Source organism: Microcaecilia unicolor, unplaced genomic scaffold (assembly GCF_901765095.1).
Source record: "Microcaecilia unicolor unplaced genomic scaffold, aMicUni1.1, whole genome shotgun sequence".
Classification (NCBI taxonomy): domain Eukaryota; kingdom Metazoa; phylum Chordata; class Amphibia; order Gymnophiona; family Siphonopidae; genus Microcaecilia; species Microcaecilia unicolor.
The window spans coordinates 36,956-64,516 of record NW_021963099.1 but is presented as its reverse complement, the minus strand read 5'-3'; the positions used below and the strand labels follow the sequence as shown (position 1 = coordinate 64,516).

At 45.5% G+C, this 27,561-nt stretch overlaps 1 long non-coding RNA gene across 1 annotated transcript in view; it reads left to right on the top strand.

The window, feature by feature from the left end:
• The window catches only part of LOC115458928, a 64,993-nt gene that overhangs the window by 4,856 nt on the left and 32,576 nt on the right, over positions 1 to 27,561 (top strand). Inside the window, exon 2 of the long non-coding RNA XR_003940172.1 lies at positions 20,574 to 20,632. This is a non-coding gene — a long non-coding RNA (uncharacterized LOC115458928). The remainder of the gene's footprint in view (positions 1 to 20,573; positions 20,633 to 27,561) is intronic.

The following is a 27,561-nucleotide window of genomic DNA, read 5'->3' as shown; positions in this document are numbered from 1 at the left end:
GCAAAGCTTCAGGCCACAGCCTCGCAAAAAAACAGAAGATGGAACTAGCAGAGCTTAGGCAGGCCTGGGCTTAATCAAGGATAAATGGCAGAACACTGAGCACACTCAGAAACCAGCTTAAGAAGTGCTCAGTGCTGATGACATCACCAGCTTGACCTCCACCACTCTACAGTGAGCCCACAGGTCACTGACTGGAACTGCAGGTAATTTGAGTAGGTTTAGAAGGAGGAACAGGGCACTGATGAGCAAGGCATGGACATCGGCAACGACAACCGTGACACTGGCACAGGAACAAATGGAGATCATTACTGCCCCCATTACTCCCCAAGCCTATAGGTGAGTTTTATTTCCAGAGTTGAGGGGTGACTGGTCTATTTAATGGGGTGTGGCTTTGATGCAGAGGGTTTGTTCTTTAAATATTTTAGCCCTGGTTCCGAGTTGGGGTACACTATACCACTGTAGCTTTGGGATCTCCCCGCCAAGGATGGGAGTTAAGTGTGAGCCTTTCTTAGTTCATTTATGTCCGGTGTCAGGGCTGAGCGGGAAGCTTGGGGATTCCCCCCCCCTCCCAACTAGACAGCAGCAGTCAATGACCTTCAAGCTCAGAGGTCTAGGAGCTTCCAATTCAGGCCTTTTAATCTTGTCACCACTGCATAAATGGAGAATATTGTTTTTTATTTCAGCTGAAAACACATGAGAAATGGTAAGCAAAATGTAGTTATGGGTTTAAATAAGCCAAAAGCTCAAATACATCTCATAGCTAAATTTTGCAAAAGCAGATATTAACCCATGAACATTTTGATGAGGTCCTATGGGATGGGGGTTTTTTAAAATAAAGTACGAGGGTTAAATGAAAAGTAATGCCTCCACCTCTGTAACTTGTTTAAATGAAAATATTGTAATGATTAAGAAAATGATCATTGCTTGAAACTTGCTCTTTTATTACATGTATTTACCTTTCTTCGAGGACAAGCAGGCTTCTATCTTCTCACAAGTGGGTGACGCTGATCCGTACCGCCCAGTTTGGCATTTTGCGAATGCGGTCTCCTCAGTTCTCTTTTTTCTGTGTGAGGAGAAGGTGCACTTTTTTTTGCTCTCTCACTTGCCCGGTCTTGAGAGCTTTTCAGTGCCTTATGGCTGATTTTTCTCAGTTTCTTGTGGCTCCTTTATTTGAGCCCTTTTTTTCAAACCAGTCCTTTATTTTCTTAGTTTTGTTTGGCCTGGGTTTAAATTTTCTTTATTTTCCGTTGTCATCAGTCTGTTTTTAGGCCCTGACTTCAGTTAGTTTTTTTCCCTTTCTTTTTTCTGTGCCTTGCCCCTTTTTTAGGCACCATTGAGTCGCTTAATTTGGTCAACAAGGTTTTCCTGTCCATGTCTTCGAAGACTCCCAGTGGCTTCAAGCGCTGTACCCGATCTCGGGAAAAGACACCCCTTCTTAGTCGCCACCATTTACCACGTGTTTCTGCCAATGATGGAGGCATTTTTGAAAGTCGTGGCAAAAGAACCGCACATCTTGTCTCTTCAACCAGTTGCTCACAGTCCTTTCCATCTCTTCATTTGAGTCAAACAGATGCCCCTGAAAGTATTCCTTCAGTTTTGGAAAAAGATGGAAATCACATGGCACTAAGGAGTCCTTTTACTAAGGTGCGCTAATGGATTTAGATGGCTAACAAATTAGTGTGCGTTAAGTGCCATGTAGCCCATAGGTATACAGTGGGCTGTGTGGCATTTAGTGTGCACTAATCATTAGCACATCTTAGTAAAAGGAAATTCTATCACGGCATGTTGCTTTAATCACATCGACAAGTGCTCACTGCATGCTTCCATTTCACAAGCAAGAGCAAAACCGCCTCTTCACACAGAAACTGGTGAAGGAAGAGATTTCAAAGAACAAATGAACAGTGTTCTCATCTGTTAATGAATTATTGAGGTAGAGACATTACTTTCCATTGAACCCTCATAGATTAAAATAATTTTTTGATTTAAAAGAACTGTCTATGAAATGGCCTCCTGGCTCTTATGACAGAAGATAAAGACTTATATCAGTGAATAGTGTTAAGTATTTTAGAAACAGCACAAAAAAAAAGCAGAAATGACCCCTGAAGACTGGAACAATGGAAAGTCTTGAGATCTCATTTGTGCTTTGTTTGTGCTGTTTCTGCTTGTGTACTTCTGATCCTTCTCTTTTGCTATTAAGTATTTTAGAAATCCATATAATCTCATATTCTTTTACTACAGTCACTGATTTTTACTTGCACCAGTGATAATTTTGTCTTTATTCTTGAAAATCATGTAGCTGTAGTTGAAACAATTTGTGGGTCAATATTCTAAAATTTGTCTGGATAGCAGCAGCTGTTATCCAGTTAAGTGCCATTAACTAGGATATTCAGAGACGGTCGAGCAGTTGGTGGATCAACTACACCAGCCGGAAACCGCTCTCGATAAGCCTTCAGCATCCACCTCAGCAGGTGGACATTTTTCCCGGGCCCGGCAGGCTGCACCCTACGCCTACAGCAAGCGTAGGTAAACCCAGCCGACCCGAAAGCCTCCTCAGGCACAGGGACAGTCCCAGTGTACTCGTTCCCGTCAACAGCGTGCGCCTAAGCAGCCCCTTGCGCCTCCACAGCAAAAGCAGGGGACGAGCTTTAGACTGGATCCATGGGAACATAGCCGCAATCAAAGTAGCCGTGCCGGACGGCCTGCCGGTCGGGGGGAGGTTGAAAGATTTTCACCAAAGGTGGCCTCTTATAACCTCTGACCAGTGGATTCTCCAAATAGTGCGGTGCGGATACACCCTGAATTTGGTCTCCACCCTACCAAATTGCCCACCGGGAGCTCAATCCTTCAGCTCCCATCACAAGCAGGTACTTGCAGAGGAACTCTCCGCCCTTCTCAGCGCCAATGCGGTCGAGCCCGTGCCACCCGGGCAGGAAGGGCAGGGATTCTATTCCAGGTACTTCCTTGTGGAAAAGAAAACAGGGGGGATGCGCCCCATCCTAGACCTGAGAGGCCTGAACAAGTATCTGGTGCGAGAGAAGTTCAGGATGCTTTCCTTGGGCACCCTTTTACCCATGATTCAGAAAGACGATTGGCTATGTTCCCTGGATTTAAAGGATGCTTATACTCACATTCTGATACTGCCAGCTCACAGACAGTATCGCCGATTCCGTCTGGGGACACGTCACTTTCAGTATTGTGTGCTACCCTTTGGGCTCGCCTCTGCACCACGGGTGTTCACGAAGTGTCTCGTGGTGGTTGCGGCATATCTACGCAAGCTGGGGGTGCACGTGTTCCCGTATCTCGACGATTGGCTGGTGAAGAGCACCTCCGGAGCTCTTCGGTCCATGCAGTGCACTATTCACCTTCTGGAGCTGCTGGGGTTTGTGATAAATTACCCGAAGTCCCATCTCCAGCCAGTCCAATCTCTGGAATTCATAGGAGCTCTGCTGAATTCACAGACGGCTCAGGCCTTTCTTTCCGAGGCGAGAGCTCAGAATCTCCTGTCCCTCGCTTCCCAGACCAGAGCGTCTCAGCAGATCACAGCTCGGAAGATGTTGAGACTCCTGGGCCATATGGCCTCTACAGTCCATGTGACTCCCATGGCTTGTCTTCACATGAGATCTGCTCAATGGACCCCAGCTTCCCAGTGGTGCCAAGCCACCGGGAATCTAGAAGATGTCATCCGCCTGTCCATCAGTTGCCGCAATTCGCTGCGCTGGTGGACAAATCGGGCCAATTTGACCCTGGGACGCCCATTCCAAATTCCGCAGCCCACGAAAGTGCTGACGATGGATGCATCTTGCCTGGGGTGGAGAGCTCATGTCGATGGGCTCCACACCCAGGGGGTATGGTCCCCCCAGGAACAAGATCTTCAGATCAACCTCCTGGAGCTCCGAGCGGTCTGGAACGCACTGAAGGCCTTCAGGGATTGGCTCTCCTACCAAATTATCCTAATTCGGACAGACAATCAGGTTGCAATGTATTACATCAACAAGCAGGGGGGCACCGGATCTCGCCCTCTGTGTCAGGAAGCCTTCAGGATGTGGCGTTGGGTACGCCAGTTTGGCATGCGTCTCCAAGCCACATACTTGGCAGGCATAAACAACAGTCTGGCCGACAGGCTGAGCAGAGTCATGCAACCACACGAGTGGTCGCTCCATTCCAGAGTGGTACGCAAGATCTTCCGAGAGTGGGGCACCCCCTCGGTGGACCTTTTCGCCTCTCAGACCAATCACAAGCTGCCTCTGTTCTGTTCCAGACTACAGGCACACGGCAGACTGGTGTCGGATGCCTTTCTCCTCCATTGGGGGAATGGCCTCCTGTATGCATATCCTCCCATACCTTTGGTGGGGAAGACCTTACTGAAGCTCAAGCAAGACCACGGCACCATGATTCTGATAGCGCCTTTTTGGCCCCGTCAGATCTGGTTCCCTCTTCTTCTGGAGTTGTCCTCCGAAGAACCGTGGAGATTGGAGTGTTTTCCGACTCTCATTTGGCAGAACGACGGAGCGCTTCTGCACCCCAATCTTCAGTCTCTGGCTCACACGGCCTGGATGTTGAGGGCGTAGATTTTGCTTCGTTGGGTCTGTCTGAGGGAGTCTCCCGTGTCTTGTTTGCTTCTCGAAAGGATTCCACTAAAAAGAGTTACTTTTTCAAGTGGAGGAGGTTTGTCATTTGGTGTGAGAGCAAGGCCCTAGAACCTCGTTCTTGTCCTGCACAGAACCTGCTTGAATACCTTCTGCACTTATCAGAGTCTGGTCTCAAGACCAACTCAGTAAGGAATCACCTTAGTGCAATTAGTCCTTACCATTATCTTGTAGAGGGTAAAGCCATCTCTGGAGAGCCTTTAGTCGTTCGATTCATGAAAGGTTTGCTTTTGTCAAAGCCCCCTGTCAAGCCTCCTCCAGTGTCATGGGATCTCAACGTCGTCCTCACCCAGCTGATGAAACCTCCTTTTGAGCCACTGAATTCATGCCATCTGAAGTACTTGACCTGGAAGGTCATTTTCTTGGTGGCAGTTACTTCAGCTAGTAGATTCAGTGAGCTTCAAGCCCTGGTAGCCCATGCTCCGTATACTAAATTTCATCATAACAGAGTAGTCCTCCGCACTCACCCTAAGTTCCTGCCAAAGGTGGTGTCGGAGTTCCATCTGAACCAGTCAATCGTCTTGCCAACATTCTTTCCCAGACCGCATACCCGCCCTGCTGAACGTCAGCTGCACACATTGGACTGCAAAAGAGCATTGGCCTTCTATCTGGAGCGGACACAGCCCAACAGACAGTCCGCCCAATTGTTTGTTTCTTTTGATCCCAACAGGAGGGGAGTGGCTGTGGGGAAACGCACCATATCCAATTGGCTAGCAGATTGCATTTCCTTCACTTACGCCCAGGCTGGGCTGGCTCTTGAGAGTCATGTCACGGCTCATAATGTTAGAGCCATGGCAGCGTCAGTGGCCCACTTGAAGTCAGCCACTATTGAAGAGATTTGCAAGGCTGCGACGTGGTCATCTGTCCACACATTCACATCACATTACTGCCTCCAGCAGGATACCCGATGCGACAGTCGGTTCGGGCAGTTGGTGCTGCAGAATCTGTTTGGGGTTTGAATCCAACTCCACCCTCCAGGACCCGATTTTATTCTGTTCAGGCTGCACTCTCAGTTAGTTGTTCTTCGTAGGTCAATTTCTGTTATGCCCTCGCCGTTGCGAGGTTCAGTTGACCTGGATTCTTGTTTTGAGTGAGCCTGAGAGCTAGGGATACCCCAGTCGTGAGAACAAGCAGCCTGCTTGTCCTCGGAGAAAGCGAATGATACATACCTGTAGCAGGTGTTCTCCGAGGACAGCAGGCTGATTGTTCTCACCTACCCTCCCTCCCCCCCTTTGGAGTTGCGTTTTTTCCTCATTCCTTTGCTTGTCATTCAACTAAGGAACGGTTGCGCACGGGCGGGAAGACGGCCGCGCATGCGCGGTGGGCGTGCCTTGCGTGCGGGACCTCCCACAAAGTTTTTTTCTGGTTGGATGGGGCTGCCGTGGACGTCAACCCAGTCGTGAGAACAATCAACCTGCTGTCCTCGGAGAACACCTGCTTCAGGTATGTATCATTCGCTATCCTTCCAGACCTGAAACTTATCTGTGTAGCTGGGATGTACATTCTGCTGTCCAAATATCTTATCTGGATAATTTAGGATAGAAGAACATAGCTTCCCCATGTTACCCAGATAGGTTATCCAGATAGCAGACTGAATATGTCTGCTATCTGAATAAGTTCCAGCGCTGGCCACATTATTTGGATAGTCAGTGCTGGCCACTATCCAGATAGTGGGCTGGATATCTGGATATTTCCTCATCATCCCTCCAGACAAGTCAAGATACTTGGGTATACACTCTCTTGCTTCAAAGCCTTCACCCTTTAAAGGTTCTTATGCAGTTCACAGCCAGCCACTATTTCTTAATCTCCAGCAGATTATAGGTGAGCAAGCCTCCTGGTAGGAGTGACAATGAAACTGGGAAACCTTTCTTGTATGGCAGTTCCTGACTCGGCCATCTTTGAGCCACATAAGAAAGAAAAAGGGAACGAGAAAACAAATAGTGCTAAGACTGGTTGGATTGGACAGCATAGCCCCAGGGTGTCAAACTCAGTGATCCAGTTCCCTTCCCACCCAACCCCTCCACCCAGAGCTAAGGACATAGGAGTCCTTTATCCTTGGAGGGAGCTCTTGAGTGCATGGGGCCAGAAGCAGGAAACAACAGCAACAAAAAAGACGTTACCCACTCAGATTTTAAAGCACCGCCTATCCTGCAACCTGGGAGATTTTCCTTCTGTCTTAGCTACTCAGTGCTTACAGCACCCCTCAACTACACTGGGGACAACTCTGGACTTTTCAAGTGGGTGATTTCCGCAGTGGGTTTTCTTATCTCAGTTTGATAATGTCACTAGCTCAGATCTTAAAGCACTGCCTATCCTGAGATCACGCCTTAGGTGATTGGAACACCCCTTTGGAACATGGGTCATACCCCTTTCTGGGATTTCATATATTTCTCTTCCTACAATACTATTCTATCCTCTGCCTTAGACACTCTGGCACCTCTCATCCCCCGTCCTATAAGACGTACCAAACCCCAGCCCTGGCTAACCCCTAAAATCCGCTACCTAAGTTTCTGTACCCATTCTGCTGAACACCTCTGGCTTAAATCTTGTGCCCTTGCTGACTTCTCTCATTTCAAATTCATGTTGACCTCCTTCCAGTCTGCTCTTTTGCTTGCCAAACAAGACTACTACATCCAGCTGACTAATTCTCTTGGCTCAAACCCTCAACTTCTCTTCGCCACACTAAACTCTCTCCTCAAGGTACCTCCACCTCCAACTCCCCCCTCACTATCTCCCCAAACCCTAGCTGAGTTCTTCCATGACAAGTTTCAGAAGATAAACCTCAAATTCTGTACCAACCCCTTGTCCGTTCCCCTATTTCCTCAACCCCTCTGTCCTTTTCCTCCTTTCCTGAGGTCACTGATGAAGAAACATCACATCTTCTCTTCTCCTTAAAAAACCAACTACCTATTCCTCTGATCCCATTCCTACCCACCTTCTTAACACCATCTCTCCTACTCTCACCCCTTTTATTTCTCATATTCTCAATCTCTCTCTTTCCACTGCGACTGTTCCTGATGCCTTTAAACACGCTGTGGTCACACTGCTCCTGAAAAAGCCTTCACTTGACCCTACCTGTCCTTCCAACTATCGACCCATCTCCGTCCTCCCCTTTCTTTCCAAGTTACCTGAACGCGCTGTTCACTGCCGCTGTCTTGACTTTCTCTCATCTCATGCTGTTCTTGACCCACTCCAATCTGGCTTTCGCTCTCTTCACTCAACTGAAACTGTACTTACTAAAGTTTCCAACGACCTGTTCCTGGCCAAATCCAAAGGTCTCTATTCTATCCTCATCCTTCTTGATGTATCCGCCGCTTTTGACACTGTCAATCATAACCTACTCCTTGACACGCTATCTTCATTTGGATTCCAGGGCTCTGTTCTTTCCTGGTTTTCCTCCTACCTCTCGCTTCGTACCTTTAGTGTACACTCTTGTGGATCCTCTTCCACTTCTATCCCTCTACCAATCAGTGTACCTCGGGGTTCTGTCCTCGGTCCTCTCCTGTTCTCCATCTATACTTCTTCCCTTGGTTTTCTGATATCATCCCATGGCTTTCAGTACCATCTGTATGCTGATGACTCCCAAATCTACCTCTCCACCCCCGAAATCTCAACCAGCATCCAGACCAATGTCTTAGCCTGCCTATGTGACATTGCTGCCTGGATGTCTCAACGACATCTGAAACTTAACATGCCAAAACCGAGCTCTTCATCTTTCCCCCTAAACCTACCTCTCCTCTGCCCCCTTTCTCTATTTCGGTGGATGGAACTCTCATTCTGCCTGTCTCATCTGCCCGCAACCTTGGGGTCATCTTTGACTCCTCTCTCTCCTTCTCTGCTCACATTCAGCAGATTGCTAAAACATGTTGTTTCTTTCTCTACAACATTAGCAAAATCCGTCCCTTCATCTCTGAGCACTCTACCAGAACCCTTATCCACACTCTTATCACCTCTCATCTCGACTACTGTAACCTACTACTCACTGGCCTCCCTCTTAGCCATTTCTCTCCTCTTCAATCAATCCAAAACTCTGCTGCGCGACTCATTTTCCGCCAAAGTCGCTATGCCCATATTAGCCCTTTCCTTAAGTCACTTCACTGGCTCCCTATCCGTTTCCGTATTCAGTTCAAACTTCTCCTACTGACCTATAAGTGTATTCACTCTGCCGCTCCCCAGTACCGTTCCACTCTTGTCTCCCCCTACGTTCCCCCTCGAGTAGTCCGTTCTGTAGACAAATGTCTCTTATCAGTCCCTTTCTCCTCTACCGCTAATTCAAGACTCCGTTCCTTTTATCTTGCTGCACCCCACGCCTGGAATAGACTTCCTGGCTCTGTACATCTAGCCCTGTCTTTAGCCATTTTCAAGACCAAACTCAAAACCCACCTCTTTACCACTGCTTTTGACTCCTAACTCACTTACCTTGTCCTTTATCCTCACCTCTTTATTCCCTTACCCTTAATTGTTCTGTCTGTTTACCTGTCTTATCTAGATTGTAAGCTCTTTGAGCAGGGACTGTCTTCTGTGTATGGTATACAGCGCTGCGTATGCCTTGTAGCGCTATAGAAATGATAAGTAGATAGATAGATTTCTGAGAAGTTCTGAGAGAAGAGGACATTTCTCTGGTAAGTGAACACTTTTGCTTTGTGCTTTGGGAACTTAAAGATTAGGGTTTAAAGGAGGAAATGTAGGTTAGTGATAGGAAGAATAAAAATAAAAAAAGCGAACATTATCAACTAATCTCCATGCTTTTTTCCCCCTAGTTTTAAAACTTGAACTTTGTACCTCAGCATTAACAGATAGCCTCTAGCAGGCACTGCAGGACCTAGTGGTGGAGGGGTCGCATTGCATGTTTAGGAGAGCCTTGAATCAAATAGATTGAAAATTCTGCAGGAAACAAAACACATCTTGGAATCCCTATGGATTGAAATTCCATATATAAAGGGGAAAAGGATAGTGATAGGAGTGTACTACTGTCCGCTTGGCTAGGATGAACAGACAGATGTATAAATGTTAAAGGAAATTAGGAATGCAAACAAACTGGGCAATACAATAACAATGAGTGATTTCAATTACCCTGATATTGACTAGGTAAATGTAAAATCAGGGCGTGCTAGGGAGATAAAATTCCTCGATGAAATCAAGGACAGCTTTATGGAGTAGCTGGTACAGGAGCCGACAAGAGAAGGAAAAATTCTAGACCTCGTCCTTAGTGGAGCGCATGATCTGGTGCGGGAGGCAATGGTTTTGGGGCCGCTTGATAACAGTGATCATAATATGATCAGATTTGATACTAGCTTTGGAGTAAGTATACGCAGGAAATCCAATATGTTAGCGTTTAACTTTTCAAAAAGGAGACTATGATAAAATGAGAAGAACGGTGAAAAAAAACCTTAGAGGAACGGCTGCGAGGGTCAAAAATTTACATCAAGCATGGATGCTGTTCAAAAATGCCATCCTGGAAGTCCAGGCCAAATATATTCTGCGTATTAAAAAAGGAGGACAGAAGGTCAAATGATAGCCGGCATGGTTAAAAAGTGAGGTGATGGAAACTATTGGAGCTAAAAGAAAATCCTTCAGAAAATTGAAGAAGGAACCAACTGAAAATAATAAGAAACATCATAAAGAATGTCAAGTCAAATGCAAAGTGCTGAAAAGGAAGGCAAAGAGGGACTGAAAGAAAGATTGCGTTGGAGGCAAAAACACATAGAGTGGCATAATCGAAAGGGGCACCCAAGTTTTCCTGAGGACGTCCTCGCAGGACGTCCTGGTGAAGGGGCGGGGAAACCCGTATTTTCCGAGGACAAGCAGGCTGCTTGTTCTCACATGTGGGTCAACGTGCGCATCGGCCCAGGAAAAGGCAAATTTTCACCAGTAAAATTAAAAAGTTTTGCCAGAGCATTCTGGTGCGCGAACCACGCAGACTGCGCCTGCGAGGACGACTTCCCGCCCGTCGCGTTGAGCGTGCCTCCTCAGTTTTTTTCTTGTCCGCGAACGAGGTGACAGGGTTTTTTTTCTGTGCTCCTCGTAAGGCCCAGGAAAAGAGTCTGACGACTTCTTTATTTTCTTTATTTTTTCGTCATTTTTTCTTTAAAAAAAAAAATAAAAAAAACTCCGCATAGCTATTCTTAGTTTAGCCCCCCTTTTTAAAGTTTCCTTTGTTTTTCGGACTTGGCCGGCTTTAGACCACGCGGTCGGGTTCTTCCTTTCTTTTTGTGCCCTTTTTTCTTTTAATAGGCACAATCGTGTCTTTTGATTTCACCGAAGCCGTTTTTCCTTCCATGTCATCAAAGACACCCAGCGGCTTCAAACGTGCAACCGGACCATCTCAGGTATCAATACCCATGCTTGGTGTATCCAGTGCCTTGGGCCCGACCATAGCCCAGCCGCTTGTAGTCTGTGTGTTCGTATGAAGAAACGGACCCAAGTGTCTCGCGAAGCCCAACGAGAAAAGCTTTTTGGGGCTTGGTCCGGTCCTTCGACGTCGACATTGACATCGGTACCAAGGTCGGTGGCGTTGACAGGAGCATCGACGTCGGGAGCAGAGGTAATGGCTGCTGAGAGACTAACTCGCGCTGGGAGCAGTGAGGCGTCGAGTGGATCTCCATGTGTCTCGAGGCCTCCTGTTATTCAGGCCCCCTTCATAACTAGTGAGGTAATTAAATTTGCTGATAACACAAAGTTATTCAAAGTTGTTAAATTGCAAGAAGATTGTGAAAAATTATATGAGAACCTTACGAGACTGGGAGACTGGTCATCCAAATGGGAGATGACGTTTAATGTGAGCAAGTGCAAAGTGATGCATATGGGAAAGAGGAACTCGAACTATAGCTACGTAATGCAAGGTTCCACATTAGGAGTCACCGACCAGGAAAGGGATCTAAGTGTCATTGTTGGTAATATGTTGAAACCCTCTACTCATTGTGCGGCTGCGGCTAAGAAAGCAAATAAAATGTTAGGTATTATTAGGAAAGTAATGGGAAACAAAAATGAGGATGTTATAATGCCTTTGTATCAGTTCATGGTGCAACCACACCTCGAATATTGTGTTTAATTCTAGTGACCACATCTCAAAAAAGATATAGCAGAATTAAAAAAAAGGTACAGAGTAGGGCGACAAAAATGATAAAGGGTATGGGACATAGTAACATAGTAGATGACAGCAGATAAAGACCTGTACGGTCCATCCAGTCTGCCCAACAAGATAAACTCGTGCTACTTTATATGTACTTATCCTTGCCATTTTCGGGGCATAGACCGTAGAAGTCTGCCCAGTATTTGCCCTGCCTCCCAACCACCGGTGCTGCCAACCAATCTCCGCTGAGCTTCCGAGGATCCATTCCTTCTCAACAGGATTCCTTTATGTTTATTCCACGCAGTTTTGAATTTCATTACCGTTTTCATTTCCACCACCTCCCTCGGGAGGGCATTCCAAGTATCCACCACTCTGTCTGTGAAAAAATACTTCCTGACATTTTTCTTGAGTCTGCCCCCTTCAACCTCTTTTCATGTCCTCTAGTTCTACCGCCTTCCCATCTCCAGAAAAGATTTGTTTGCAGATTAATACCTTTCAAATATTTGAACATCTGTATCATATCACCCCTATTTCTCCTTTCTTCCATGGTATACATGTTCAGATCAGCAAGTCTCTCCTTATATGTCTTGTAACACAAATCCCATACCATTTTTGTAGCTTTTCTTTGTACCGCCTCAGTTTGTTTTACATTCTTAGCAAGATATGGCCTCCAAAACTGAACACAGTACTCCAAGTGGGGCCTCACCAACGACTTGTACAGGGGCATCAACACCTTTCTTCTGCTGGTCACACCTCTCTCTATATAGCCTAGCTCTCTCTATATAGCCTACCCACCGCCTTGTCATACTGTTTCATCGCCTTCAGATCCTCACATGCTATCACCCCAAGATCCCTCTCCCTGTCTATACATACCAGAATCTCACCGCCTAACACATATGTGGCCTATGGATTTCTACTCCCTAAGTGTATCACTTTGCATTTCTTCGCATTGAATTTTAATTGCCAAACATTAGACCATTCTTCTAGCTTTTGCAGATCCTTTTTCATGTTTTTTACTCCTTCTGGGGTGTCCACTTTGTTACAAATCTTGTTATCATCCGCAAAAAGGCAAACTTTTGCCAGGCAATCGTGGTCCTTCTCTAGGATTTTCTTCTGTGAAAACAGAACAGAAGTATTTGTTTAGCATATTTGCTTTTTCTTCATCATTATCCACATAGCGATTCACAGTCTCACAATTCCATTTTTAGTCATCCTCCTTTCACTAATATACCTGAGAAAATTTTTGTCGCCCCTCCTTACATTTCTAGCCATTTGTTCTTCCACTTGTGCTTTCGCCAGGCGTATCTCTCTCTTGGCTTCTTTCAGTTTCATCCGATATTCCTCTCCGTGTTCTTCTTCTTGAGTTTTTTTGTATTTCATGAACGCCAACTCTTTAGCCTTTATTTTCTCAGCCACTTGCTTGGAGAACCATATCAGTTTCCTTTTTCTCTTACTTTTATTTACTCTCCTTACATAAAGGTTTGTAGCCAAATTTATAGCTTCTTTCAGCTGGACCACTACCCTTCTACTTCTCGTATGTCCTCCCAACCCATCAGCTCCTTCCTCAGGTATTCCCCCGTTTTACTAAAGTCAGCATGCTTGAAATCCAGGACTTTGAGTTTTGAGTGGCTGCCCTCCACTTCAACTGTTATATCAAACCAAACTGTTTGATGGTCACTGCTGCCCAGGTGGGCACCCACTCGGACATTTGACACATTTTCCCCATTTGTGAGCACCATATCCAGCGTTGCTCCCTCTCTCGTGGGCTCCACCACCAATTTCCTGAGTAGAGCACTTTGAAAAGCATCCACAATCTCTCTACTTCTTTCCGATTCCACAGATGGAACTTTCCAATCCACATCTGACAGATTGAAATCTCCCAGCAACAGCATCTATCTTTTCTTTTCCAACTTATGGATATCTGTGACTAGATCTTTATCCAGTTCCTCCGATTGTGTTGGAGGTCTGTAGACAGCACCCATGTGGACAGAGGTTCCGTCATCTCTTTTTTTTTTTTTTTTTTTTGAAAATGTTTATTGAACACAACATAATGGAAAAATACAATGCTTGCCAGTGCAGCCAACAGACTGCTCTAATATTTCAAACAAATAAAGTCCAACATCAACTGTAAATCACAATCGTTTTTTGATAATTTTCTCCCTACCCACCCACCCTCGCACCCAAATCAACCCCCCCCCCTCCCCTGCTCCCAACTTATTCCATCTTGGCTAAATCACCTATACAGGTAATTCACTACTCCATAATCGTTCTATTTGAGACCATTCTTTCGCATCTGGCTTATATCTGCCTTGTCTTTTGTCAGTCAATTGTTCTAGGCCCACAATATTCTTGATTCTCATTGTCCAGTCTGTGATTATAGGGCCCAGTCTTTGTTTCCAATGAGCTGCTATCTCCAGCTTGGCGGCTGCCAACCCCAGTCTTTTGAGCCGCTTCTGCCACTTCTGGCCCCTTTTATTTCCCCATCCCAGCAAACACCACTTTGGTTCTACCGGGAACTGCGTGTCCAATAGGCGTGTCAAATGCATAGCAACTTCCACCCAAAAAGTCTGTATAAGAGGACACGACCACCAGACATGCAAAAAATTGCCTATTTCTGCTTCACACCGCCAGCATCGATTAGATACCATAGGATACATTCGCTTTAGCCTGTCTGGTGTGTAATACCATCTGCTTAAAACTTTGTATGCATTTTCTTTAATTAACACACACACTGATGCCTTTTTCACCTCCAAACACATCCGCTCCCACTCCTTCACACTCATTTCCATATTTAAATCACGTTCCCATGCAGTCATATAGGGCAATTTGAGCATCTTATCTCCCCTAATGTATTTATATAACCTGGAAATTCCTTTCCTCCCGCCTTCCAGGGTTACCCAAATATTTTCCAATAGCTCCTTTTCCCTCGGGTCCGATGCCAACCACCCCTGTCCCGTCATGAAATGTCTAACCTGTATGTATGCAAAATAATCTGATTCTGGTAAATCAAACTTCCTCTTTAATGTCTTAAAATCTCTCATTACCCCATCCGACATAAGATCCCTAAATCTCCGCAGGCCCTTTCGATTCCACTCACAAAATACCCCCCCCTCTTGTCCTGCGTGAAACTCATCTTCATGGGTAATATGAGCCAGAGTAGAGGTTTTCACCCCCTTCCGGAATTTATTTTTTAATACATCCCAGGTATGTTGCAAGTGAGACACAAAGGGACTAATATTCCCCTGAAGTAAACTATACATTTGTCCAGACCCCCATACACCTTTCTCCAAATTACCCCTTGGAACCAGGTTTTGCTCTAAAGTCGCCACTGGTGATCTATCTCCTTTGCTCCACTCCGCCACTTGTTTCAATTGGGCTGCTTGGTAGTACCATATTAAGTTGGGTAGTCCTCTTCCCCCTTCCTCTACTCCCTTCCACATAATTCTTTTCGAGGTTCTTGCTCTCTTACCCCCCCATACGAACCGTGAAATATCTGATTGTAATTTATTCAAAACCACTGGTGGAACTTCCAAAGACAACGTTTGGAAAAGAAACAACATTCGTGGGCCCAAGTTCATCTTGACCACCGCTATCCTGCCCCACCAGGACAGCAGACCATTCTTCCATCGACTCATGTCTGTGCGCAGTCCCCTAAATAGGGGACCATAATTTAAACCATATAACTTTGTTAGATCCCTAGTTATCCAAATGCCCAGATATTTAAAGTTCTCTCGAGCTTGCCTGAAGGGAAATTTTTCCAACATAGCTTCAGTATCTGAGGGAGGCCCCACCACACCCAAAACCTCTGATTTATCATAATTGACTTTAAATCCAGACATTTCCCCAAAAACTTTGATCTCTTTGCAGATGTTTGTTAACGACACCTCTGGTTGACTCACGTAAAAAAGAATGTCGTCTGCAAAAAGAGCTATTTTATGTTCCCTATCCCCCACATAGAGACCCTTTATTTGAGCTGTCTCCCGAACCTTCTGCGCAAGAGGTTCGATCGCAATAGCAAAAAGCAAGGGAGAGAGGGGACAGCCCTGTCTGGTACCCCTTTGTATCTGCACTTGTTCCGAATATCCTCCATTCGCCTTTATCCTGGCCACCGGTCTCGCATATAATCCCCGTAGCCAAGATATGATCCCTGGACCAAATCCCATGACTTTTAATACCTCCCACAGGTAAATCCACTCAACCCGATCAAAGGCCTTTTCTGCGTCAGTTGTTAAAAGCACCAAAGCCTCATCCCTATTTTGACCCTCCCAAACAATATTTAGGGTTCTCCTAATGTTGTCAGCTACTTGTCTCTTAGGTATAAAGCCTGCTTGATCCGTGTGGATTAACTGAGGAAGGAATTTATTAATCCTCTCTGCCATTACCTTGGCCAATATTTTAATATCTATATTTATAAGAGAAATCGGCCTATATGAACCACATATTGTTGGATCTCGCCCAGGTTTGGGAAGAACTGAAATCCCCGCCTCTTACATGCTCCTCGGTAGGGTCCCTAATTTGAAGCATTCATTCCCTACCCGCACTAAGAGTGGTCTTAGCTCCTGTCCCAGTATCTTATAGAATTTAGCCGTGTACCCGTCAAGTCCAGGTGCTTTACCCCCTTTCAGACCCTTAATAATTTTATCTATCTCCTCTGACGTTATGGGTTTGTCCAGGAACTCCCTCTGCTGCTCAGTTAAGCTGCGTAGTCCTATCCCTCCTAGATATTCTTGAATCTCCTCCACTGTAATTTTTGCTTCTGATGAGTAAAGAGCTGCATAATATCGGGCAAATTGTTCCCTAATTTCTTTGTCCTGATACATCAAACCGTCTCCCGCTCCCTTTAATTTAGTTATAGTATTTCCCACTACCCTTTGTCGCAAGCTGCGCGCCAACATCCTGCCAGCTTTATTACTGAATTCAAAGAATTTTTGTCTTATTAGCTTTCTATGGTATTCCATCTGTCTAATTTGTATTTGTTGTAGCTCTGCCCTGCATTCTCGCAGCTCCCTTATTGCTTCAGGACACCGCCCTCCCTGGTGTTGGGCTTCCAGAAAAGCCAATCTTTGTCGTACCCTCAATTCCTGGGTTTGACCCTCTTTTTTCCGTTGGCTACCTTTCTTAATCAGATGACCTCTTACTACCACCTTCAGGGCATCCCATAGGGTCCATCCGTTACATCCCCCCTGTATCATTGTGCTCCATATATTCCTGTATCACCCTTCGAATTTCCCCGCATGCCTCTGCAGAATCAAGCAAGGATTCATTTAATCTCCAAAATGTTTGTCCCCGTTCTCTCCCCAATCCCCTCCATGAGATCCAGATAGGGGCATGGTCTGAGGTATGTATGCTCCCAATATCAGAATCCCGAACCCTATCCCATAAGTTACGGGATCCCCAAATTGTGTCTGTCCGTGTGTAAGAGCGCTGCGCATGAGAGTAGAAGGAGTAGGTCCGCTGCCCGGGGTGCTGCATTCTCCAAACATCGATTAAATCTAGCTCCTTAACCAATCTTAGTAATTTAGACGTATTAGCCTGTCTACCACCCTTCCTGCCCTTAGAGTAGTCAAGATCTGTTAATGCCCAATTGAAATCTCCCCCTAAAATTACATTTCCCGCCACAAATTGGAGTAATTCTATCCTTAGGGTCTCAAAAAATGCCCCCTGTCCCTCATTAGGTGCATAGATATTCACCACAGTAATTAGCTGGTTATTGATCTTACCTTTAACAGTAATACACCTGCCCTGTCCTTCTGAATAGGTCTGTTCATGAACAAAAGGGACCGTATCTTTGATATAGATTGCAAGACCTCCTTTTTTCCCCCCTCTAGGGTCCGCCAAAAAGTAACTCTTCCCCATATTCTTATATTGTATTAACCGCTCGTCTTTCTTTTGAATGTGTGTCTCCTGCAGCATACTGATATCCCATTGCATTTTACGAATTTCCCTGTTTATGATACTTCTTTTTTCTGGAATATTCATGCCATTTACATTCCACGAACCAACTGTTATCCCTCCCACCTCCCCTTCCCTCCCCTGTCCCTCCCCCCTCCCCCCTCCCAGAAAATCCCCTCGTCTGTTCACTAGCCTTAACTGCCAGTGATATCCCTAAGGAAGTGTCGTTCCGATGGGTTCCCTTTCCATTCTTTATCCCCAACATACCCCATCACTCATCAGCATACATCATTTTATCCCCCATTCATGCCCCCAAATAACCCCTATATACCAAAACCTTTTATAAATCTTAACATTAAGTCACTGGTTATAGAAGTGCTTTTACTCAGCTTTAACTCTGGGCCATTGCCCTCCAGCAGTTTTTCTTTTCAGGTGCCTGCGGCTGTTTCAGGCTCATTGTTCATTCGTGGTGGACTCTTGTTAGTTCTTCCTCCACCCTGTGTGGTCCAGCCCCCCTTACTATTAGAGGGCCTGTCTTTGCTGGAATTCTGGGAAGCTTCAGATATCTCCGGCAGGTCTGGACATCCTAGTGCAGCCAAAATCTTCCATGCTCCCTCAGGTTGCAATATTTTCTTTGTCTGGCTTCCCACTGTTAACAACAAACCTTTAGGATATATCCATCTGTAGCGCAGACCCGCCTTTTGCAAGTATCTCGTAATATCTTTAAAATCTCGTCTCTTTTGCAGAGTAGATCTCGCCAGGTCTTGAAAAATCTGCACTTGCACATTGCGCCATATGATTTCTCCCAATGCACGTGCTTTTCTCCACACCGCTTCCTTCACCTGAAACTCATGGAAGCATGCCACTATGTCTCGAGGGTAATCCCCCCGCTGCGGCCCCAAGCTCCGATGAGCTCTATCAATTTTTATTGCAGGCCGTTCCAGTCCTTCTGCAGGATCCTTTCCATGCTCCAAAATAAAGTCACAAATCTCTTGCACAACTTTCTCCGCATCCCTGAATTGCACTTCTTCAGGGATGCCTTTAATTCTCAGGTTACACCGCCGCGAGCGGTTTTCCAAGTCTTCCAGACGTTGCTCCATGAGGTTTCGTTCTTGCTGTTCTTTATAAGCACTCTTCCTCAAAGTTTGCAGCTCTCCCGCCATCGTTTCAATCCGCTCCTCCGTCTCTACCATTCGGCCGCCCATATCTTTCACTTCTTCGCGGAGTTCCGTAACTGCAGCTTGGATGCTTTTCCTGGTATTAATCATCTCTGTTTTAAGTTCTTTAAACCATCTTATAATTTCGCTCCGCTCCACTTCAATCTCATCAGCGACTTGCTCCTCATTATCATTATCAGACTCCATTTCGTCCGGCGCCATTTTTGCTCCACGCGGGGGAAGTGGTGTTTTCGCCTTATTCGCTACCCTCGGCGATTCCCCTGCATATTTGAATTTTGCCAATTTCTTTTTGGCCGCCATTTACTGTAGCTGCCTTGCTTCTTCTTTTGCGGGGAATCCCTCGCGCTTTATCGGGGTTTCTCACACTTTTTTAAATCTTTAACCCGCGGAGCTCTGCAACCAGGGTACCGGCTACATCGGTGACGTCACTTCCTCCCAAAGTTCTAAGTTTTATGTTAAACTGTACCTGCTGTACACCATCTTGGGTGAATCCCTTTATAAAGGCGGTCAATAAATCCCAACAAATAAATAAATAATCTGTTGTTTCTTGCCTCTTGGTCCTGATTAATTGCTTCTTTGTTCAGTTAGAGAAATACTGGCTGATTGTAGATTGCACAGGGCCCTGTAGAAGGTAAAGCTTTGAGCAGGAAGTTATTAGTCTCTATTAGCTAGTGAGAGAGCTCATACCCATGCATTTAGACTGGTCTGGAGGGAGTCAAGAAAATTAGAAAGTGAGATCTAATTTCTCCATTTTGGCCGATGTTTAAACACTGAGGGGGTCTTTTACAAAGCAGGCTCACCACACACTAAAACAGAACTACCGCTGGCCCAACGTGGCCGCCGACGGTAGCTGTGGCTGGAGCGCATGCCATTTCTGGCGCTCCAGGCAGGGCCTGTCATAGACAGGGGTGGTCACACAGGGCCTCGCACTCCTAGGAGCCCCGTATTCCTGGCACGTCTGTCCCCTTGTTTTGGAACACCTCCCTGCTCCATGCCTTAATATGCAACTGTGTTTCAGTAGACAGTGGCAGGCGGCGGCAGTGATTTTCATATCCCATCTGCTTGTGAACCCAGAGCCTCTTCGCTGCTTCATACTGCCCCCTTTTGATGTCACTTCCTGGATCCAGGAAATTTTTTTTTCCCTATCGCAGATCTAACCCTGTGATAATCAGGCATCACCGTTAAGGTATGTAGTGAGTGGATTTTAATTTCTTTTTAATAGATTTAAAATACCTTGTTAACAGGGACGGGACTAAGTAAGGGAGGGGCTATGTGGGGGGCAGAGCAGGGCAGTTGCAGGCAGGGGAAGAGGGCCCCAGTGAAGTGGTCTGCACAGTGTCTCACAATTGCTAACACTGGCCCTGGATCCAGGAATTTTTTTTCCCTATCGCAATGCTAACCCTGTGGTAATCAGGCATTGTAGTGCGCTGCCCGGTTACTGCCGGTTTACTGCAGGAGCCCTTATTGCCACTTCAGTGGGTGGTGGTAAGTGCTCCCTGTCTCATGGACACCAGGTAAGAGTTATTTTACTGCATGGCCATTTTTTGGGGCATTTGACTGCCTGCAGTAAAAAAGTCTCCAGTGTGCGGGAAAACGGCCACTACTGCAGGGCCCTTTTTCCCGCAGCTTAGTAAACGGACCCCTGACTGCTGTGGCTGAATATTGACCCACTGATTTATATGTGTGATCCAGCATATTTATTAACAGGTGTTTTTGCTTGTTATGTTTTTTTGCAATAAACGTCAAGAGGTAAAATATTGTATGGTTTATACTTTATGCTAACAGATGAAGTTGAAAGGGAAGAAACCAGACAGCTGTATGTGGAACTTAACAACAATATTGAAGTAAGTAACTATAATTAATGTCATAATAGCTTACTTTTACCTGCACATCTAAAATTAGAATGTAAACCACAGTTGAACAAGCAAGCAGAAACTCTAATGGTGTGATGTAGTGGGAATTAAAATATTTGTTTAGTGAACTTTATAACTGAATTCAAAAAAACAAAGGACAAGCACATTTAGGGTATCTTTTACTAATCAGTGGTACCATTTTTAGTGCGCGCTAATGATTAACATGTGCTAAATACTGGAGACGCCCATGTGTTTAGCATGTGCTAATCATTAGCGTGCACTAAAAACTCTACCACAGTTTGGTAAAAGACCCCCTTATTATTTATTTATTTATGTGCTTACCGCCTTTTTGAAAGAGTCACTCAAGGCTGTGTATAGTAAGAATAAATCAAACATAAGCAATAGACAATTTTAAAAACGTATATACCTCCTAAAAAACCTAGGTAGTTTCCATAGGACCTCTTAGGGAGAGGAAGCGAGAGTGTATGGGATAGATGACCATCAGGCTTATTTTCGAAAGAGAAGGGCGCCCATCTTTCGACACAAATCGGGAGATGGGCGTCCTCTCTCAGGGTCGCCCAAATCGGCATAATGGAAAGCCAATTTTGGGCATCCCTGCTTCTCGTCGCGGGGACGACCAAGGTTCCTGGGAGCATGTCGGAGGCGTAGCGAAGGTGGGACTGGGGCGTGCCTAACAGATGGGCATCCTCAAGCGATAATGGAAAAAAGAAGAGCGTCCTGACGAGCAGTTGGCCAACTTTACTTGGTCCATTTTTTCTTACGACCAAGCCTCAAAAAGGTGCCCGAACTGACCAGATGACCACTGGAGGGAATCGGGGATGACCTCCCCTTACTCCCCCAGTGGTAACTAACCCCCTCCCACCCTGAAAAAAACAACTTTAAAAACTTTTTTTGGCAGCCTCAAATATCATACTCAGGTCCATCGCAGCAGTATGCAGGTCCCTGGAGGGGGGGAGGTGTGTGTGTGTCAGTGGAGGAATAGCGAAGGCATGGACATCCTTCTTTCAAACATTTTGGATGTCCTGAACTGCCCCCCCCACAGGAACGGACAAATTTGAAGGGAGTGGAGTGGAGGAGTGGCCTAGTTGTTAGACACTGGTCTTGCAATCAAGAGGTGGCCAGTTCAAATCCCACTGCTACTTGTGACCCAAAATCTAAATAAATAAAGGGAGTGTCAGAGACATAGCAAAGGCATGGACATGCTTCTCACAGAAACATCCACATTTTGGACATCCTCAACTGCCCGTCACAGGGATGGAGGCATAGCAAAGGCACCTAACACCTGGACGTCCTTCATCCATACTCAAAAAAAAAAAAAAAGACGTCCCTGACGAGTACGTGGACGTTTTCACCTGGGCTTGTGCTTTTTTTTTTATTTTTTTATTTTATGAATTTTCATTTTACATTCATGCCTAAACACAAACATATAGTAATCCAGAAATATTCCAAAAACAAATATTATTAAAGAAGTAAAATAAAATCATTCACATTTAGTCCACAATGTGATCCAAGTACAAAGAAATTCAACAATAAACAAAGGAAAGGGCTTGTGCTTTTTTAAGGTTGTAGACGTCTTTGGCATGCGCAGAGCAGCCACGCATAACGCTTGGCTGCTCTGCACTGGCTTCCCCTCCTTAGGAAGGAAATCATGTGCAAATGAGCTAACAGTGAGCAGCTCATTTGCATGCGATTTCCTTCATGTGTGCCCGTTCCTTTCTGAATCGCTAAGGGATCGGTAAGGGAAGGGCTTTTTCTGTTCAGTTAGTGCATCAGTTAGTCCACTGCAGTGCCCTCTAGGGTGCTCGGTTGGTATTCTGTCATGTCAGGGGGACCAGTGCACTACGAATGCTGGCTCCTCCCACAACCAAATGAGTTGGATTTGGTCGTTTTTGAGATGGGTGTCCTTGGTTTCCATTATCGCTGAAAACCGGGGACGACCATCTCTAAGGTCAACATTTAGGTCGACCTTAGAGATGGTCGACATAAATGTTGAGATTTGGGCGTCCCCGACCGTATTATCAAAATGAAAGATGGACGCCCATCGTGTTTCGATAATACGGGTTTCCCCGCCCCTTTGCGGGAGCTGTCCTGCGAGGATGCCCTCAGGAAAACTTGGGTTCGATTATGCCCCTTCACGTGGTCTTTATCTGCTATCATTTTTCCATGTTTCTGTGTTTATATTAATTTGTACATTTTATACTGTTATAAATTTCAATTACTGCAAAGAATGCTTGGTCACTTTAGGTTCAGTTAACTCAGACTGATTTAGAAGAATCGCTGTCAGGATGACAGTCAGCATCATGGAAAAATAAAAATAATTGCTTTTATGTTTTTTTAATTGATTATTGTGTTTTTATGTTAAAATTGGTGGCTATGAAGTCATGTATAGGTTGGGGAATACTGCTCTACACGTTGTGTTTTAGGATAGTTCTAGTCCATGTTTTGCAATACATTTTTAGCTTATTTACAGTAATTATGACTCTCTTGATCTCTTTTTTTGGGTATGTGGAATTGTTTTCCTGAAATTACCAACATCTGAATCTTGGCAGAGGAAGCTGAATGAGTACGCTGCTGTTAGTATGTCATCCCAAAACTAAGAGCAAGAAACTAAAACCTGTTAGGAAACCACTGAAGATTTCAGGAAGCTTTTGAATACTTCAGTGCACCACAGGGTCACATTTGTGAATTAATGGAGGCCTTTATTTCATTTAGAGGCCTATTTACTAAACTGCATTAAGATTTTGCAGTGAAATATTTAAATTTAATGTAAAAACTTTGGGGGGCATTCCCAACACTTAGAGAAGGTACATGTGCCGCTAGTGTGCGTAAAGGTCATTGCTGCTTGTTTAATGGCATGTTCGATAATGTGGAATGCAGTTAGATCTCTTCTCGTAGTCAAGTAGGGAAGATGCAGGTACACTGCATGGTGATGTCTTCAGATGGATCCTGTGTGCCAGACCTGCCCCCATAACTCAAGAGAAGTTTTGGGAGAATGCATGGGGGTTTCACTCTTGGTAAGGCTTTGCCTCTTCATTTTCCATGCTCCTGGAAAATCACAGCTCTCTTCCTCACCTCAAATTCTTTCAGAAGAACCAACAAAAACAAAACAAACCAAAAAGAGGAAAATACTTTAAAAAAAAAGTAAATAAAGAAATGATAATCAGCAGGTTATTGAGACTCTACTGCATTGAGTTCCCTCACAGACCGCATGGCTGCCTTAAGTTCTTTGGCTCTACCAGCGACCCCCTGCCCTGGGCTCAGCACAGGTACAGCTTAGAGAGTCAAATCTACATGGCAGCACTTCCTGCAGCCCTCCTACCAGTCTGGATGTAGTCTCCATATCGGCAGTACATCAACCAGGGGAGCGCATGGCCAACACCTTTCTTTTTTTTTTTTTTTTAATGTTTTTATTAACTTTTCTTTAACTTTACATAACATCATTTTAAACAACACAATATTCTAGTCATCAGCCCATAAAACAACTTCAAGTTTCCCCATTCCCCCCCCCCCCCCCCCCTCAGAGCATCTCAGGAATATATCAACCTCTTCATGTACTGTAAGTCCCCCAGTGATCAGATCACAAGTTTAGTCCTCGCCATTCCAAATATGGTGTCCATGTTTTTAAAAATCTCGCCATTCCTCCACGCCGCAAGGCTGTGAGTTTATCCATCAGACAGCAGTAATCTACCTTTGCCAGCACTTGGCCCACCGAAGGTGCCACCAATTGTTTCCAATGCCTTGCAATTAATATCCTGGCCGCTGTAACAATATAGGAGAGCAAACCGTGGGGTAAACCACGGCTGTCTCGTTTTGGAACATTCAGTAAGCATAGGCCTGCAGATAGTGTGACCTCAGATCCCAAGCCACTTCGCAATCTCACTTGCAAGTCCTTCCAAAACTGCTGCATCACCGGACAGTCCCACCACACATGCCAAAAAGTGCCCTCGGCCCCACAGTTGCGCCAGCATTTCGCCTCGCCAGTTTTGAAAATGCGAGACAAGCGGCTGGGGTCAAGTACCACTAATACAGCATTTTATATCCGTTTTCCAATAGTGGGACTGCCACTGTAAATGACAGTAATCGTTTAAATATCTTTTTCCATATACTCGGTTCATACTTAATACCTAATAATGACTCCCATGTATTTATACATTTAGCTAAAGGTTGAGTTTGACGAAGCAGAGCTCTATAGATTCGAGAGATCCCCCCCCCGTCCCTCCCCCGACCGCATAGCCAATTCAAGCTCTGTACTTGCCAGGGACAGCTCTCCTCTAGCCTTTTTCTGTATAAAATCTCTAATCTGCATATAAGGAAACCTGTCCCTGTCCGTCAGGCCAAATTCCTCTTTTAATGTGTCAAATGAGTGGAAATTCCCCATCTTCCCAGATCTGCCCCAGTAGCAGTAGAGAGGCCGCTGACCAATGCCCATACGCCCCTATCGTTCCCCCTGGGCCAAAATCCGTAGCATATATGATAGGTGTAGTCAAATGGTCTTTACGCCCCGGAAACCAGAGCGTTCTGCACTTGACCCACTCTTCCAGAATTACCCTCATCTGACCCCTCATGCCCGATATCAGCCATCTCAGCAACTGCAAGGGAAGCCATAACACCGCCTACAATGGAACCCCCTTCAGAGCCCACTGTGTTGCATATGTCCACAACTTATTTGGCGCTTTTTGTACCGTAGAAAGCATTTGGAATAAAGCAGCTCTATAATATAACCTAAAATTAGGTACTCCCATACCACCATCCTTCCTAAGTTAATATTCTACGGTTCACCCTTGGCGGTCTTTTATGCCAAATGAAGGCGAATACTTTCCTGTTAAGTGTGCGAAAAAAAGTATGTGGGATAAAAGTCAGCACAGCCATGAATAGGTAGAGCAGTTTAGGCAGTATTGTCATCTTTACAGCTGCTATTCTTCCCATCCACGACATCTGAAGCCCCCCCCCCCCCCCCCATCTCTTCAGTTCTTGGAAGAGCTCCCGCATTTTAGGGACAAAGTTTTCCTTGTATAGATCCCCAGTATTTGGTGTTAAATTAACCCCCAGATATCGAATACTCTTAGATGACCACTTGAAAGGGAAGAGAGTTTGTAATTCCTCCTGTAACCCAGCAGGAAATTGTATAGGCATAATCTCAGATTTTTTAATATTAATCTTAAGACCTGCTGCCCAACCATAAGACTGAAGTAACACCATCACCGCCCTCAGTGAGGTCTCTGGGTATGATAACGTGAACAGGACATCATCTGCATAAAGCATAAGTTTAGTTTCTTGCCTCCCTATTTGGATGCCTTGTACCAATGGATCATTCCTCACTAGAATTGCCAAAGGCTCCATAGCTAGCGCAAACAAGAGTGGAGACAAGGCGCATCCCTGTCGAGTATCTCTGAATAGTTCAAAGGCCTCCGTGTTTGTGCCATTAATCCGCAACTGCGACAAAGGGCGTCGGTAGAGCGCTGCAACCCAGTATAGGTATTGGCCACTGATTCCCACCTTCCGCAGTAATTGAAAAAGAAATGGCCACAGCACCCTATCGAACGCCTTCTCAGCGTCGAGGGAGAGAAGAACCGCCGGTTGTCCCCTGTTCAATTCTATCCAATATATATTGTGCCCATCTGGTATTATCAAAGGTCTGCCTATTTGCTATAAACCCCGCCTGGTCCTCATGTACCAGGCGAGGCATCACTTTTTGTAGTCGAGTGGCCAGTATTGTAGTTAAAATTTTATAATCAGTCCCCAATAAAGCTATGGGCCGATAGGAGCTACAACTTTGATGTGGGGTCGAGTAGCACGTGTAATCTCTCTCATTACCATGCATTACCCTCCAAATGTCTACCAATCCCCAGTGATTCAAAAATTGAAGTAGTTTATCCCGCTCAAGCTGAGCATACCCAGCCAGCCCAGTCGAGTTATCTACCGTGGGGTCCATCGTCAAGTTAAAATCTCCCCCAATCAGTAGCTCCCCCTGCACAAGCCTAGAGAGATGGACGCTCAATGAATCGTAGAAATCTCCCTGGGAGTGATTGGGGGCATATATGTTAACCAGAGTACAGACATGCCCTTCAAGGGTCAGTACCACAATCACATACCTGCCCCCAGTATCCATTTTAACTGATTGTATCTCCCACGTACAGTCACGTTTAAAGAGTATCCCCATTCCCGCTGTTTTTGTCTGTTGTCGGTTAGATGCTAGATATTGCTGGGGATATCTGGGGTGACGCAACAAGTGCTCATGCCTGGTGAGTAGGTGTGTCTCCTGTCCGCTCTCAGCCGCAGTGATTCTTTAAACATCCGTTTCCGTTTAATAGGGGAGTTAAGACCTCGCACATTCAGCGACACACATTTCAAGGGAATCATGGTGGATCTATATATTCATACTTGACATCTGTCCCGAGGGCCCCACTGTACCTCCAGTACCAACCTTTGTTAATGATCCCTTCCCGAGATACGCCTTTATCCCAACTCCCTGTCTTTCCCCCCCCCCCCCCCCCCCCCCCCCCCCCGTGTCTAACCGATGGGTCATCTTTACCCACCACTAAAATTAGAGAACGGTGACCACTCACATGCCATAAATGCATACATCTTCCACATACATTCAAATATAACTGCCCATATACATACCCACCCTTTTATGAGCTTTAGCAAAAGAGAAAAAGAAAAAAAAGGGCTTTTCAATGTCAAAGCATCTGTCCTCAAGGACATGTCTCATTGTTCTGTAAGGATGCCATCTTCAGATCAGATTGTTGTCTAGTGAGGCGACCTTTGCCTCTTGCTACTCGGGTCCAATGCTGGCGCACAGAACGAGAGCTTATCTCCTGTGTGCTGTGCACCGCTGCCTCTCCCGTGGGCTCCTCCACCTCCGGCCATGTCGTGCGTGCTTCCTCCACTGTCAGGAT